We start from the raw sequence: 14,075 nt of genomic DNA, 5'->3' as shown, positions 1-14,075 counted from the left end.
AACGCCTCGAGTTCAATTGAGCTTTCGCAAAGTACCTCCCCAGAACGGTGCTTGTCCAATCCGACCTTAGCAACGGTCCGTCAAGCTTTGCAAACACACAACAAAATGCTGAAACGGTGTGCCTATGGGATCTGCAGATCGGATACTAGATATGTGAAAAGTTTGGAGGGGGTGTCATTTTCTTTCCCTTCCCGAAACCCAGAACGCAAGAAGCGCAATGTCGTCAATAGATGTCACAGTATAGCAGACCCCATGGCCAGCTTAATCCATCCAAAATCAACAAAAATACCTGTCTGCTCCAAGCTAAGCTTGCTACTAGCTATTATTGATAGCTAATGTATTACTACTGTTACTTTTAACCACACAATGCGCTGATTTCTTCCTTCATGTTTTGGTGTTTTCCGGCTACTTCCTGGATAGTTCTGAAAGGCTTGACGGTCATAGCAACGGTAACTGACTTTGCGAAAGGTCAATTCCCCAAATGTTATAGACTCTGGACTGCATCATTTCCGGTAGTGGGGGACTGCGTTCGCGCTCTCCCCCGTTTACATGTTAAAAGAAACAAACCTTGATTTCTGTGAGGACAAAGCAGTCGCTTTACTTGATGCCGTGGCACCGTCATACAGATAGATGTGTGTCAGACTCAGCTCCTCTGTGCGATGGCTGGGGTTCATACTTACCTGGCAGGGGAGACACCATGATCAAGAAGGTGGTTCACCCACGGCGAGGCTTGACCATTGCACTCCGGTTGTGCTGACCTGTGCGAATTCCCCAAACGTGGGAGTCTCGACTGCATAATTTCTGGTAGTGGGGGACTGCGTTCGCGCTCTCCCCTGATTAAATGTCAAAAGAAAAACAATATGGTTCCCGTTAAGGCAGGAAAACACAAACTTTACGACATTCGGCGTGTTAATAATCTTGCGTCCCTTAATTCATCATCGGGGTTTCGTTCCTCTTTGTCTCCCCAATTATATGGGACCAATTACCCCACTCTTCCGATCCCTCCCGGTTTCTGCTCCATCCCCTCTGCCATTGCGGGGAGGGCTGCAGACTACCACATGCCTCCTCCGACGCATGTGGAGTCGCCAGCCGCTTCGTTCCCCTGACAGTGAGGCGTTTCGCCAGGGCGACGTAGCGCGTGGCAGGATCACGCTATTCCTCCAGTTCTCCCTCTCCCCCGAACAGGCGCCCCGACCGATCAGAGGAGGCGCTACTGCAGCCACCTCGACACATACTCACATCCGGCTTCACACCCGCACACACGGCCAATTGTGGCTTTAGCGACACCAATCAAGGCGGGGGTAACACGGGGATTCGGTCCGGCGACGAGTCCTAAAAGTAGATGAAGAAAACCCAATTAAACAAATGAGACAAAAATATGATACTTGCTCATTCATTTATTGAGCAAAATGATCCAATATTTCACATCTGTGAGTGGCAAAAGTAGGTGAACCTTTGCTTTCAGTATCTGGAGTGACGCCCCTTGTGAAGCAACCTGTCAACACAACTCATAAGGCCATTTTCCACCAGCGGAACTACCCGAACCTTTTAGGGGGCCGGCAGCTTTGCTGGTGTTTCCACTAGAGGAACTACCCCTGACCGGAACTCTTACTGGGACTTTTAAGGGAGCGTCTCTAGTCCCTGCTCTGGGGTCGGTACTTCTGAGCGGCCCTGAAAACCTGCTGGGAGGGGCTCGACGCCGATTGGTTGAACGTCGGAAGCAACCAGCCTTCTACTTCGGTGTTCAACAAGCGCAATTGTATAAGCCAGCAACCAAGCTGTGTGGTAGCAAACTTAATTTCGATCAAGCGAAATGGAGAAATCAGCCGAGAAACGGACAGACGAGGAGGTGCAGGCTTTGTTGGCTGACTACGCCACCGACGAGGTTCAGCGGGGGCTCGAGTCCTCCAGGAGAAACGAGACGATTTACCTCGACATTTCCCGCCACCTGGATGGGATAATTACGTCGCGGTGAAAGCTGTCGCAAAATGTTGACGTCAACTCATGATCCCGGCGGCTCCTACGTCGCTATGGAAACACGACTCTCGACAGGGCGACTACGGGGTAGTTCCACTTGTAATTCGCGCCAGCCTGTGAGTTCGTGTAGTTGTTCCTATGGAAAATCGCTAATAGCTATAGCTAACACTTTTCCTTCAAACGAATCATCGAAGAACAAACATCGCCGTAAACTTTGAAAACCACTCTTCTTCCTCTTGATAAGCTTTGATGCTCGTCTCATCTGGGACCTATGACTGGTACGCTACAATCGGCTCTTTCGGCTTCCGATTAGTCTAGAGCGTTCACTCACCGTAGACTTTAGACCGATCAGGAGCCGTAACTGTGTACAGTCGAGGTAGACTTTACACTCCTCTAGAACGCCTCGAGTTCAACTGAGCTTTCGCAAAGTACCTCCCCAGAACGGTGCTTGTCCAATCCGACCTTAGCAACGGTCCGTCAAGCTTTGCAAACACACAACAAAATGCTGAAACGGTGTGCCTATGGGATCTGCAGATCGGATACTAGATATGTGAAAAGTTTGGAGGGGGTGTCATTTTCTTTCCCTTCCCGAAACCCAGAACGCAAGAAGCGCAATGTCGTCAATAGATGTCACAGTATAGCAGACCCCATGGCCAGCTTAATCCATCCAAAATCAACAAAAATACCTGTCTGCTCCAAGCTAAGCTTGCTACTAGCTATTATTGATAGCTAATGTATTACTACTGTTACTTTTAACCACACAATGCGCTGATTTCTTCCTTCATGTTTTGGTGTTTTCCGGCTACTTCCTGGATAGTTCTGAAAGGCTTGACGGTCATAGCAACGGTAACTGACTTTGCGAAAGGTCAATTCCCCAAATGTTATAGACTCTGGACTGCATCATTTCCGGTAGTGGGGGACTGCGTTCGCGCTCTCCCCCGTTTACATGTTAAAAGAAACAAACCTTGATTTCTGTGAGGACAAAGCAGTCGCTTTACTTGATGCCGTGGCACCGTCATACAGATAGATGTGTGTCAGACTCAGCTCCTCTGTGCGATGGCTGGGGTTCATACTTACCTGGCAGGGGAGACACCATGATCAAGAAGGTGGTTCACCCACGGCGAGGCTTGACCATTGCACTCCGGTTGTGCTGACCTGTGCGAATTCCCCAAACGTGGGAGTCTCGACTGCATAATTTCTGGTAGTGGGGGACTGCGTTCGCGCTCTCCCCTGATTAAATGTCAAAAGAAAAACAATATGGTTCCCGTTAAGGCAGGAAAACACAAACTTTACGACATTCGGCGTGTTAATAATCTTGCGTCCCTTAATTCATCATCGGGATTTCGTTCCTCTTTGTCTCCCCAATTATATGGGACCAATTACCCCACTCTTCCGATCCCTCCCGGTTTCTGCTCCATCCCCTCTGCCATTGCGGGGAGGGCTGCAGACTACCACATGCCTCCTCCGACGCATGTGGAGTCGCCAGCCGCTTCGTTCCCCTGACAGTGAGGCGTTTCGCCAGGGCGACGTAGCGCGTGGCAGGATCACGCTATTCCTCCAGTTCTCCCTCTCCCCCGAACAGGCGCCCCGACCGATCAGAGGAGGCGCTACTGCAGCCACCTCGACACATACTCACATCCGGCTTCACACCCGCACACACGGCCAATTGTGGCTTTAGCGACACCAATCAAGGCGGGGGTAACACGGGGATTCGGTCCGGCGACGAGTCCTAAAAGTAGATGAAGAAAACCCAATTAAACAAATGAGACAAAAATATGATACTTGCTCATTCATTTATTGAGCAAAATGATCCAATATTTCACATCTGTGAGTGGCAAAAGTAGGTGAACCTTTGCTTTCAGTATCTGGAGTGACGCCCCTTGTGAAGCAACCTGTCAACACAACTCATAAGGCCATTTTCCACCAGCGGAACTACCCGAACCTTTTAGGGGGCCGGCAGCTTTGCTGGTGTTTCCACTAGAGGAACTACCCCTGACCGGAACTCTTACTGGGACTTTTAAGGGAGCGTCTCTAGTCCCTGCTCTGGGGTCGGTACTTCTGAGCGGCCCTGAAAACCTGCTGGGAGGGGCTCGACGCCGATTGGTTGAACGTCGGAAGCAACCAGCCTTCTACTTCGGTGTTCAACAAGCGCAATTGTATAAGCCAGCAACCAAGCTGTGTGGTAGCAAACTTAATTTCGATCAAGCGAAATGGAGAAATCAGCCGAGAAACGGACAGACGAGGAGGTGCAGGCTTTGTTGGCTGACTACGCCACCGACGAGGTTCAGCGGGGGCTCGAGTCCTCCAGGAGAAACGAGACGATTTACCTCGACATTTCCCGCCACCTGGATGGGATAATTACGTCGCGGTGAAAGCTGTCGCAAAATGTTGACGTCAACTCATGATCCCGGCGGCTCCTACGTCGCTATGGAAACACGACTCTCGACAGGGCGACTACGGGGTAGTTCCACTTGTAATTCGCGCCAGCCTGTGAGTTCGTGTAGTTGTTCCTATGGAAAATCGCTAATAGCTATAGCTAACACTTTTCCTTCAAACGAATCATCGAAGAACAAACATCGCCGTAAACTTTGAAAACCACTCTTCTTCCTCTTGATAAGCTTTGATGCTCGTCTCATCTGGGACCTATGACTGGTACGCTACAATCGGCTCTTTCGGCTTCCGATTAGTCTAGAGCGTTCACTCACCGTAGACTTTAGACCGATCAGGAGCCGTAACTGTGTACAGTCGAGGTAGACTTTACACTCCTCTAGAACGCCTCGAGTTCAATTGAGCTTTCGCAAAGTACCTCCCCAGAACGGTGCTTGTCCAATCCGACCTTAGCAACGGTCCGTCAAGCTTTGCAAACACACAACAAAATGCTGAAACGGTGTGCCTATGGGATCTGCAGATCGGATACTAGATATGTGAAAAGTTTGGAGGGGGTGTCATTTTCTTTCCCTTCCCGAAACCCAGAACGCAAGAAGCGCAATGTCGTCAATAGATGTCACAGTATAGCAGACCCCATGGCCAGCTTAATCCATCCAAAATCAACAAAAATACCTGTCTGCTCCAAGCTAAGCTTGCTACTAGCTATTATTGATAGCTAATGTATTACTACTGTTACTTTTAACCACACAATGCGCTGATTTCTTCCTTCATGTTTTGGTGTTTTCCGGCTACTTCCTGGATAGTTCTGAAAGGCTTGACGGTCATAGCAACGGTAACTGGCTTTGCGAAAGGTCAATTCCCCAAATGTTATAGACTCTGGACTGCATCATTTCCGGTAGTGGGGGACTGCGTTCGCGCTCTCCCCCGTTTACATGTTAAAAGAAACAAACCTTGATTTCTGTGAGGACAAAGCAGTCGCTTTACTTGATGCCGTGGCACCGTCATACAGATAGATGTGTGTCAGACTCAGCTCCTCTGTGCGATGGCTGGGGTTCATACTTACCTGGCAGGGGAGACACCATGATCAAGAAGGTGGTTCACCCACGGCGAGGCTTGACCATTGCACTCCGGTTGTGCTGACCTGTGCGAATTCCCCAAACGTGGTAGTCTCGACTGCATAATTTCTGGTAGTGGGGGACTGCGTTCGCGCTCTCCCCTGATTAAATGTCAAAAGAAAAACAATATGGTTCCCGTTAAGGCAGGAAAACACAAACTTTACGACATTCGGCGTGTTAATAATCTTGCGTCCCTTAATTCATCATCGGGATTTCGTTCCTCTTTGTCTCCCCAATTATATGGGACCAATTACCCCACTCTTCCGATCCCTCCCGGTTTCTGCTCCATCCCCTCTGCCATTGCGGGGAGGGCTGCAGACTACCACATGCCTCCTCCGACGCATGTGGAGTCGCCAGCCGCTTCGTTCCCCTGACAGTGAGGCGTTTCGCCAGGGCGACGTAGCGCGTGGCAGGATCACGCTATTCCTCCAGTTCTCCCTCTCCCCCGAACAGGCGCCCCGACCGATCAGAGGAGGCGCTACTGCAGCCACCTCGACACATACTCACATCCGGCTTCACACCCGCACACACGGCCAATTGTGGCTTTAGCGACACCAATCAAGGCGGGGGTAACACGGGGATTCGGTCCGGCGACGAGTCCTAAAAGTAGATGAAGAAAACCCAATTAAACAAATGAGACAAAAATATGATACTTGCTCATTCATTTATTGAGCAAAATGATCCAATATTTCACATCTGTGAGTGGCAAAAGTAGGTGAACCTTTGCTTTCAGTATCTGGAGTGACGCCCCTTGTGAAGCAACCTGTCAACACAACTCATAAGGCCATTTTCCACCAGCGGAACTACCCGAACCTTTTAGGGGGCCGGCAGCTTTGCTGGTGTTTCCACTAGAGGAACTACCCCTGACCGGAACTCTTACTGGGACTTTTAAGGGAGCGTCTCTAGTCCCTGCTCTGGGGTCGGTACTTCTGAGCGGCCCTGAAAACCTGCTGGGAGGGGCTCGACGCCGATTGGTTGAACGTCGGAAGCAACCAGCCTTCTACTTCGGTGTTCAACAAGCGCAATTGTATAAGCCAGCAACCAAGCTGTGTGGTAGCAAACTTAATTTCGATCAAGCGAAATGGAGAAATCAGCCGAGAAACGGACAGACGAGGAGGTGCAGGCTTTGTTGGCTGACTACGCCACCGACGAGGTTCAGCGGGGGCTCGAGTCCTCCAGGAGAAACGAGACGATTTACCTCGACATTTCCCGCCACCTGGATGGGATAATTACGTCGCGGTGAAAGCTGTCGCAAAATGTTGACGTCAACTCATGATCCCGGCGGCTCCTACGTCGCTATGGAAACACGACTCTCGACAGGGCGACTACGGGGTAGTTCCACTTGTAATTCGCGCCAGCCTGTGAGTTCGTGTAGTTGTTCCTATGGAAAATCGCTAATAGCTATAGCTAACACTTTTCCTTCAAACGAATCATCGAAGAACAAACATCGCCGTAAACTTTGAAAACCACTCTTCTTCCTCTTGATAAGCTTTGATGCTCGTCTCATCTGGGACCTATGACTGGTACGCTACAATCGGCTCTTTCGGCTTCCGATTAGTCTAGAGCGTTCACTCACCGTAGACTTTAGACCGATCAGGAGCCGTAACTGTGTACAGTCGAGGTAGACTTTACACTCCTCTAGAACGCCTCGAGTTCAATTGAGCTTTCGCAAAGTACCTCCCCAGAACGGTGCTTGTCCAATCCGACCTTAGCAACGGTCCGTCAAGCTTTGCAAACACACAACAAAATGCTGAAACGGTGTGCCTATGGGATCTGCAGATCGGATACTAGATATGTGAAAAGTTTGGAGGGGGTGTCATTTTCTTTCCCTTCCCGAAACCCAGAACGCAAGAAGCGCAATGTCGTCAATAGATGTCACAGTATAGCAGACCCCATGGCCAGCTTAATCCATCCAAAATCAACAAAAATACCTGTCTGCTCCAAGCTAAGCTTGCTACTAGCTATTATTGATAGCTAATGTATTACTACTGTTACTTTTAACCACACAATGCGCTGATTTCTTCCTTCATGTTTTGGTGTTTTCCGGCTACTTCCTGGATAGTTCTGAAAGGCTTGACGGTCATAGCAACGGTAACTGACTTTGCGAAAGGTCAATTCCCCAAATGTTATAGACTCTGGACTGCATCATTTCCGGTAGTGGGGGACTGCGTTCGCGCTCTCCCCCGTTTACATGTTAAAAGAAACAAACCTTGATTTCTGTGAGGACAAAGCAGTCGCTTTACTTGATGCCGTGGCACCGTCATACAGATAGATGTGTGTCAGAATCAGCTCCTCTGTGCGATGGCTGGGGTTCATACTTACCTGGCAGGGGAGACACCATGATCAAGAAGGTGGTTCACCCACGGCGAGGCTTGACCATTGCACTCCGGTTGTGCTGACCTGTGCGAATTCCCCAAACGTGGGAATCTCGACTGCATAATTTCTGGTAGTGGGGGACTGCGTTCGCGCTCTCCCCTGATTAAATGTCAAAAGAAAAACAATATGGTTCCCGTTAAGGCAGGAAAACACAAACTTTACGACATTCGGCGTGTTAATAATCTTGCGTCCCTTAATTCATCATCGGGGTTTCGTTCCTCTTTGTCTCCCCAATTATATGGGACCAATTACCCCACTCTTCCGATCCCTCCCGGTTTCTGCTCCATCCCCTCTGCCATTGCGGGGAGGGCTGCAGACTACCACATGCCTCCTCCGACGCATGTGGAGTCGCCAGCCGCTTCGTTCCCCTGACAGTGAGGCGTTTCGCCAGGGCGACGTAGCGCGTGGCAGGATCACGCTATTCCTCCAGTTCTCCCTCTCCCCCGAACAGGCGCCCCGACCGATCAGAGGAGGCGCTACTGCAGCCACCTCGACACATACTCACATCCGGCTTCACACCCGCACACACGGCCAATTGTGGCTTTAGCGACACCAATCAAGGCGGGGGTAACACGGGGATTCGGTCCGGCGACGAGTCCTAAAAGTAGATGAAGAAAACCCAATTAAACAAATGAGACAAAAATATGATACTTGCTCATTCATTTATTGAGCAAAATGATCCAATATTTCACATCTGTGAGTGGCAAAAGTAGGTGAACCTTTGCTTTCAGTATCTGGAGTGACGCCCCTTGTGAAGCAACCTGTCAACACAACTCATAAGGCCATTTTCCACCAGCGGAACTACCCGAACCTTTTAGGGGGCCGGCAGCTTTGCTGGTGTTTCCACTAGAGGAACTACCCCTGACCGGAACTCTTACTGGGACTTTTAAGGGAGCGTCTCTAGTCCCTGCTCTGGGGTCGGTACTTCTGAGCGGCCCTGAAAACCTGCTGGGAGGGGCTCGACGCCGATTGGTTGAACGTCGGAAGCAACCAGCCTTCTACTTCGGTGTTCAACAAGCGCAATTGTATAAGCCAGCAACCAAGCTGTGTGGTAGCAAACTTAATTTCGATCAAGCGAAATGGAGAAATCAGCCGAGAAACGGACAGACGAGGAGGTGCAGGCTTTGTTGGCTGACTACGCCACCGACGAGGTTCAGCGGGGGCTCGAGTCCTCCAGGAGAAACGAGACGATTTACCTCGACATTTCCCGCCACCTGGATGGGATAATTACGTCGCGGTGAAAGCTGTCGCAAAATGCTGACGTCAACTCATGATCCCGGCGGTTCCTACGTCGCTATGGAAACACGACTCTCGACAGGGCGACTACGGGGTAGTTCCACTTGTAATTCGCGCCAGCCTGTGAGTTCGTGTAGTTGTTCCTATGGAAAATCGCTAATAGCTATAGCTAACACTTTTCCTTCAAACGAATCATCGAAGAACAAACATCGCCGTAAACTTTGAAAACCACTCTTCTTCCTCTTGATAAGCTTTGATGCTCGTCTCATCTGGGACCTATGACTGGTACGCTACAATCGGCTCTTTCGGCTTCCGATTAGTAAAGAGCGTTCACTCACCGTAGACTTTAGACCGATCAGGAGCCGTAACTGTGTACAGTCGAGGTAGACTTTACACTCCTCTAGAACGCCTCGAGTTCAATTGAGCTTTCGCAAAGTACCTCCCCAGAACGGTGCTTGTCCAATCCGACCTTAGCAACGGTCCGTCAAGCTTTGCAAACACACAACAAAATGCTGAAACGGTGTGCCTATGGGATCTGCAGATCGGATACTAGATATGTGAAAAGTTTGGAGGGGGTGTCATTTTCTTTCCCTTCCCGAAACCCAGAACGCAAGAAGCGCAATGTCGTCAATAGATGTCACAGTATAGCAGACCCCATGGCCAGCTTAATCCATCCAAAATCAACAAAAATACCTGTCTGCTCCAAGCTAAGCTTGCTACTAGCTATTATTGATAGCTAATGTATTACTACTGTTACTTTTAACCACACAATGCGCTGATTTCTTCCTTCATGTTTTGGTGTTTTCCGGCTACTTCCTGGATAGTTCTGAAAGGCTTGACGGTCATAGCAACGGTAACTGACTTTGCGAAAGGTCAATTCCCCAAATGTTATAGACTCTGGACTGCATCATTTCCGGTAGTGGGGGACTGCGTTCGCGCTCTCCCCCGTTTACATGTTAAAAGAAACAAACCTTGATTTCTGTGAGGACAAAGCAGTCGCTTTACTTGATGCCGTGGCACCGTCATACAGATAGATGTGTGTCAGAATCAGATCCTCTGTGCGATGGCTGGGGTTCATACTTACCTGGCAGGGGAGACACCATGATCAAGAAGGTGGTTCACCCACGGCGAGGCTTGACCATTGCACTCCGGTTGTGCTGACCTGTGCGAATTCCCCAAACGTGGGAATCTCGACTGCATAATTTCTGGTAGTGGGGGACTGCGTTCGCGCTCTCCCCTGATTAAATGTCAAAAGAAAAACAATATGGTTCCCGTTAAGGCAGGAAAACACAAACTTTACGACATTCGGCGTGTTAATAATCTTGCGTTCCTTAATACATCATCGGGGTTTCGTTCCTCTTTGTCTCCCCAATTATATGGGACCAATTACCCCACTCTTCCGATCCCTCCCGGTTTCTGCTCCATCCCCTCTGCCATTGCGGGGAGGGCTGCAGACTACCACATGCCTCCTCCGACGCATGTGGAGTCGCCAGCCGCTTCGTTCCCCTGACAGTGAGGCGTTTCGCCAGGGCGACGTAGCGCGTGGCAGGATCACGCTATTCCTCCAGTTCTCCCTCTCCCCCGAACAGGCGCCCCGACCGATCAGAGGAGGCGCTACTGCAGCCACCTCGACACATACTCACATCCGGCTTCACACCCGCACACACGGCCAATTGTGGCTTTAGCGACACCAATCAAGGCGGGGGTAACACGGGGATTCGGTCCGGCGACGAGTCCTAAAAGTAGATGAAGAAAACCCAATTAAACAAATGAGACAAAAATATGATACTTGCTCATTCATTTATTGAGCAAAATGATCCAATATTTCACATCTGTGAGTGGCAAAAGTAGGTGAACCTTTGCTTTCAGTATCTGGAGTGACGCCCCTTGTGAAGCAACCTGTCAACACAACTCATAAGGCCATTTTCCACCAGCGGAACTACCCGAACCTTTTAGGGGGCCGGCAGCTTTGCTGGTGTTTCCACTAGAGGAACTACCCCTGACCGGAACTCTTACTGGGACTTTTAAGGGAGCGTCTCTAGTCCCTGCTCTGGGGTCGGTACTTCTGAGCGGCCCTGAAAACCTGCTGGGAGGGGCTCGACGCCGATTGGTTGAACGTCGGAAGCAACCAGCCTTCTACTTCGGTGTTCAACAAGCGCAATTGTATAAGCCAGCAACCAAGCTGTGTGGTAGCAAACTTAATTTCGATCAAGCGAAATGGAGAAATCAGCCGAGAAACGGACAGACGAGGAGGTGCAGGCTTTGTTGGCTGACTACGCCACCGACGAGGTTCAGCGGGGGCTCGAGTCCTCCAGGAGAAACGAGACGATTTACCTCGACATTTCCCGCCACCTGGATGGGATAATTACGTCGCGGTGAAAGCTGTCGCAAAATGTTGACGTCAACTCATGATCCCGGCGGCTCCTACGTCGCTATGGAAACACGACTCTCGACAGGGCGACTACGGGGTAGTTCCACTTGTAATTCGCGCCAGCCTGTGAGTTCGTGTAGTTGTTCCTATGGAAAATCGCTAATAGCTATAGCTAACACTTTTCCTTCAAACGAATCATCGAAGAACAAACATCGCCGTAAACTTTGAAAACCACTCTTCTTCCTCTTGATAAGCTTTGATGCTCGTCTCATCTGGGACCTATGACTGGTACGCTACAATCGGCTCTTTCGGCTTCCGATTAGTCTAGAGCGTTCACTCACCGTAGACTTTAGACCGATCAGGAGCCGTAACTGTGTACAGTCGAGGTAGACTTTACACTCCTCTAGAACGCCTCGAGTTCAATTGAGCTTTCGCAAAGTACCTCCCCAGAACGGTGCTTGTCCAATCCGACCTTAGCAACGGTCCGTCAAGCTTTGCAAACACACAACAAAATGCTGAAACGGTGTGCCTATGGGATCTGCAGATCGGATACTAGATATGTGAAAAGTTTGGAGGGGGTGTCATTTTCTTTCCCTTCCCGAAACCCAGAACGCAAGAAGCGCAATGTCGTCAATAGATGTCACAGTATAGCAGACCCCATGGCCAGCTTAATCCATCCAAAATCAACAAAAATACCTGTCTGCTCCAAGCTAAGCTTGCTACTAGCTATTATTGATAGCTAATGTATTACTACTGTTACTTTTAACCACACAATGCGATGATTTCTTCCTTCATGTTTTGGTGTTTTCCGGCTACTTCCTGGATAGTTCTGAAATGCTTGACGGTCATAGCAACGGTAACTGACTTTGCGAAAGGTCAATTCCCCAAATGTTATAGACTCTGGACTGCATCATTTCCGGTAGTGGGGGACTGCGTTCGCGCTCTCCCCCGTTTACATGTTAAAAGAAACAAACCTTGATTTCTGTGAGGACAAAGCAGTCGCTTTACTTGATGCCGTGGCACCGTCATACAGATAGATGTGTGTCAGAATCAGCTCCTCTGTGCGATGGCTGGGGTTCATACTTACCTGGCAGGGGAGACACCATGATCAAGAAGGTGGTTCACCCACGGGGAGGCTTGACCATTGCACTCCGGTTGTGCTGACCTGTGCGAATTCCCCAAACGTGGGAATCTCGACTGCATAATTTCTGGTAGTGGGGGACTGCGTTCGCGCTCTCCCCTGATTAAATGTCAAAAGAAAAACAATATGGTTCCCGTTAAGGCAGGAAAACACAAACTTTACGACATTCGGCGTGTTAATAATCTTGCGTCCATTAATTCATCATCGGGGTTTCGTTCCTCTTTGTCTCCCCAATTATATGGGACCAATTACCCCACTCTTCCGATCCCTCCCGGTTTCTGCTCCATCCCCTCTGCCATTGCGGGGAGGGCTGCAGACTACCACATGCCTCCTCCGACGCATGTGGAGTCGCCAGCCGCTTCGTTCCCCTGACAGTGAGGCGTTTCGCCAGGGCGACGTAGCGCGTGGCAGGATCACGCTATTCCTCCAGTTCTCCCTCTCCCCCGAACAGGCGCCCCGACCGATCAGAGGAGGCGCTACTGCAGCCACCTCGACACATACTCACATCCGGCTTCACACCCGCACACACGGCCAATTGTGGCTTTAGCGACACCAATCAAGGCGGGGGTAACACGGGGATTCGGTCCGGCGACGAGTCCTAAAAGTAGATGAAGAAAACCCAATTAAACAAATGAGACAAAAATATGATACTTGCTCATTCATTTATTGAGCAAAATGATCCAATATTTCACATCTGTGAGTGGCAAAAGTAGGTGAACCTTTGCTTTCAGTATCTGGAGTGACGCCCCTTGTGAAGCAACCTGTCAACACAACTCATAAGGCCATTTTCCACCAGCGGAACTACCCGAACCTTTTAGGGGGCCGGCAGCTTTGCTGGTGTTTCCACTAGAGGAACTACCCCTGACCGGAACTCTTACTGGGACTTTTAAGGGAGCGTCTCTAGTCCCTGCTCTGGGGTCGGTACTTCTGAGCGGCCCTGAAAACCTGCTGGGAGGGGCTCGACGCCGATTGGTTGAACGTCGGAAGCAACCAGCCTTCTACTTCGGTGTTCAACAAGCGCAATTGTATAAGCCAGCAACCAAGCTGTGTGGTAGCAAACTTAATTTCGATCAAGCGAAATGGAGAAATCAGCCGAGAAACGGACAGACGAGGAGGTGCAGGCTTTGTTGGCTGACTACGCCACCGACGAGGTTCAGCGGGGGCTCGAGTCCTCCAGGAGAAACGAGACGATTTACCTCGACATTTCCCGCCACCTGGATGGGATAATTACGTCGCGGTGAAAGCTGTCGCAAAATGTTGACGTCAACTCATGATCCCGGCGGCTCCTACGTCGCTATGGAAACACGACTCTCGACAGGGCGACTACGGGGTAGTTCCACTTGTAATTCGCGCCAGCCTGTGAGTTCGTGTAGTTGTTCCTATGGAAAATCGCTAATAGCTATAGCTAACACTTTTCCTTCAAACGAATCATCGAAGAACAAACATCGCCGTAAACTTTGAAAACCACTCT

General features: G+C 50.0%; 6 non-coding genes across 6 annotated transcripts; all 6 read left to right on the top strand.

The window, feature by feature from the left end:
• Positions 1 to 672: 672 nt before the first annotated feature.
• Positions 673 to 836, top strand: LOC130131105 (U1 spliceosomal RNA). Its single transcript, XR_008812272.1, has one exon. It is a non-coding gene; the product is annotated as a U1 spliceosomal RNA (small nuclear RNA).
• Positions 837 to 3,046: 2,210 nt separating this feature from the next.
• Positions 3,047 to 3,210, top strand: LOC130131104 (U1 spliceosomal RNA). Its single transcript, XR_008812271.1, has one exon. It is a non-coding gene; the product is annotated as a U1 spliceosomal RNA (small nuclear RNA).
• A 2,210-nt stretch (positions 3,211 to 5,420) lies between these two features.
• Positions 5,421 to 5,584, top strand: LOC130131116 (U1 spliceosomal RNA). The gene has a single exon (XR_008812282.1). It is a non-coding gene; the product is annotated as a U1 spliceosomal RNA (small nuclear RNA).
• Positions 5,585 to 7,794: 2,210 nt separating this feature from the next.
• On the top strand, positions 7,795 to 7,958 carry LOC130131072 (U1 spliceosomal RNA). Its single transcript, XR_008812241.1, has one exon. It is a non-coding gene; the product is annotated as a U1 spliceosomal RNA (small nuclear RNA).
• A 2,210-nt stretch (positions 7,959 to 10,168) lies between these two features.
• LOC130131071 (U1 spliceosomal RNA) lies at positions 10,169 to 10,332 on the top strand. Its single transcript, XR_008812240.1, has one exon. It is a non-coding gene; the product is annotated as a U1 spliceosomal RNA (small nuclear RNA).
• Positions 10,333 to 12,542: 2,210 nt separating this feature from the next.
• On the top strand, positions 12,543 to 12,706 carry LOC130131096 (U1 spliceosomal RNA). Its single transcript, XR_008812264.1, has one exon. It is a non-coding gene; the product is annotated as a U1 spliceosomal RNA (small nuclear RNA).
• Positions 12,707 to 14,075: the final 1,369 nt, after the last annotated feature.

This window comes from Lampris incognitus, chromosome 20 (genome assembly GCF_029633865.1).
Source record: "Lampris incognitus isolate fLamInc1 chromosome 20, fLamInc1.hap2, whole genome shotgun sequence".
Lineage (NCBI taxonomy): Eukaryota > Metazoa > Chordata > Actinopteri > Lampriformes > Lampridae > Lampris > Lampris incognitus.
Note: the sequence above shows the minus strand (reverse complement) of the source record. Positions and strands in the feature narration are given on the sequence as shown.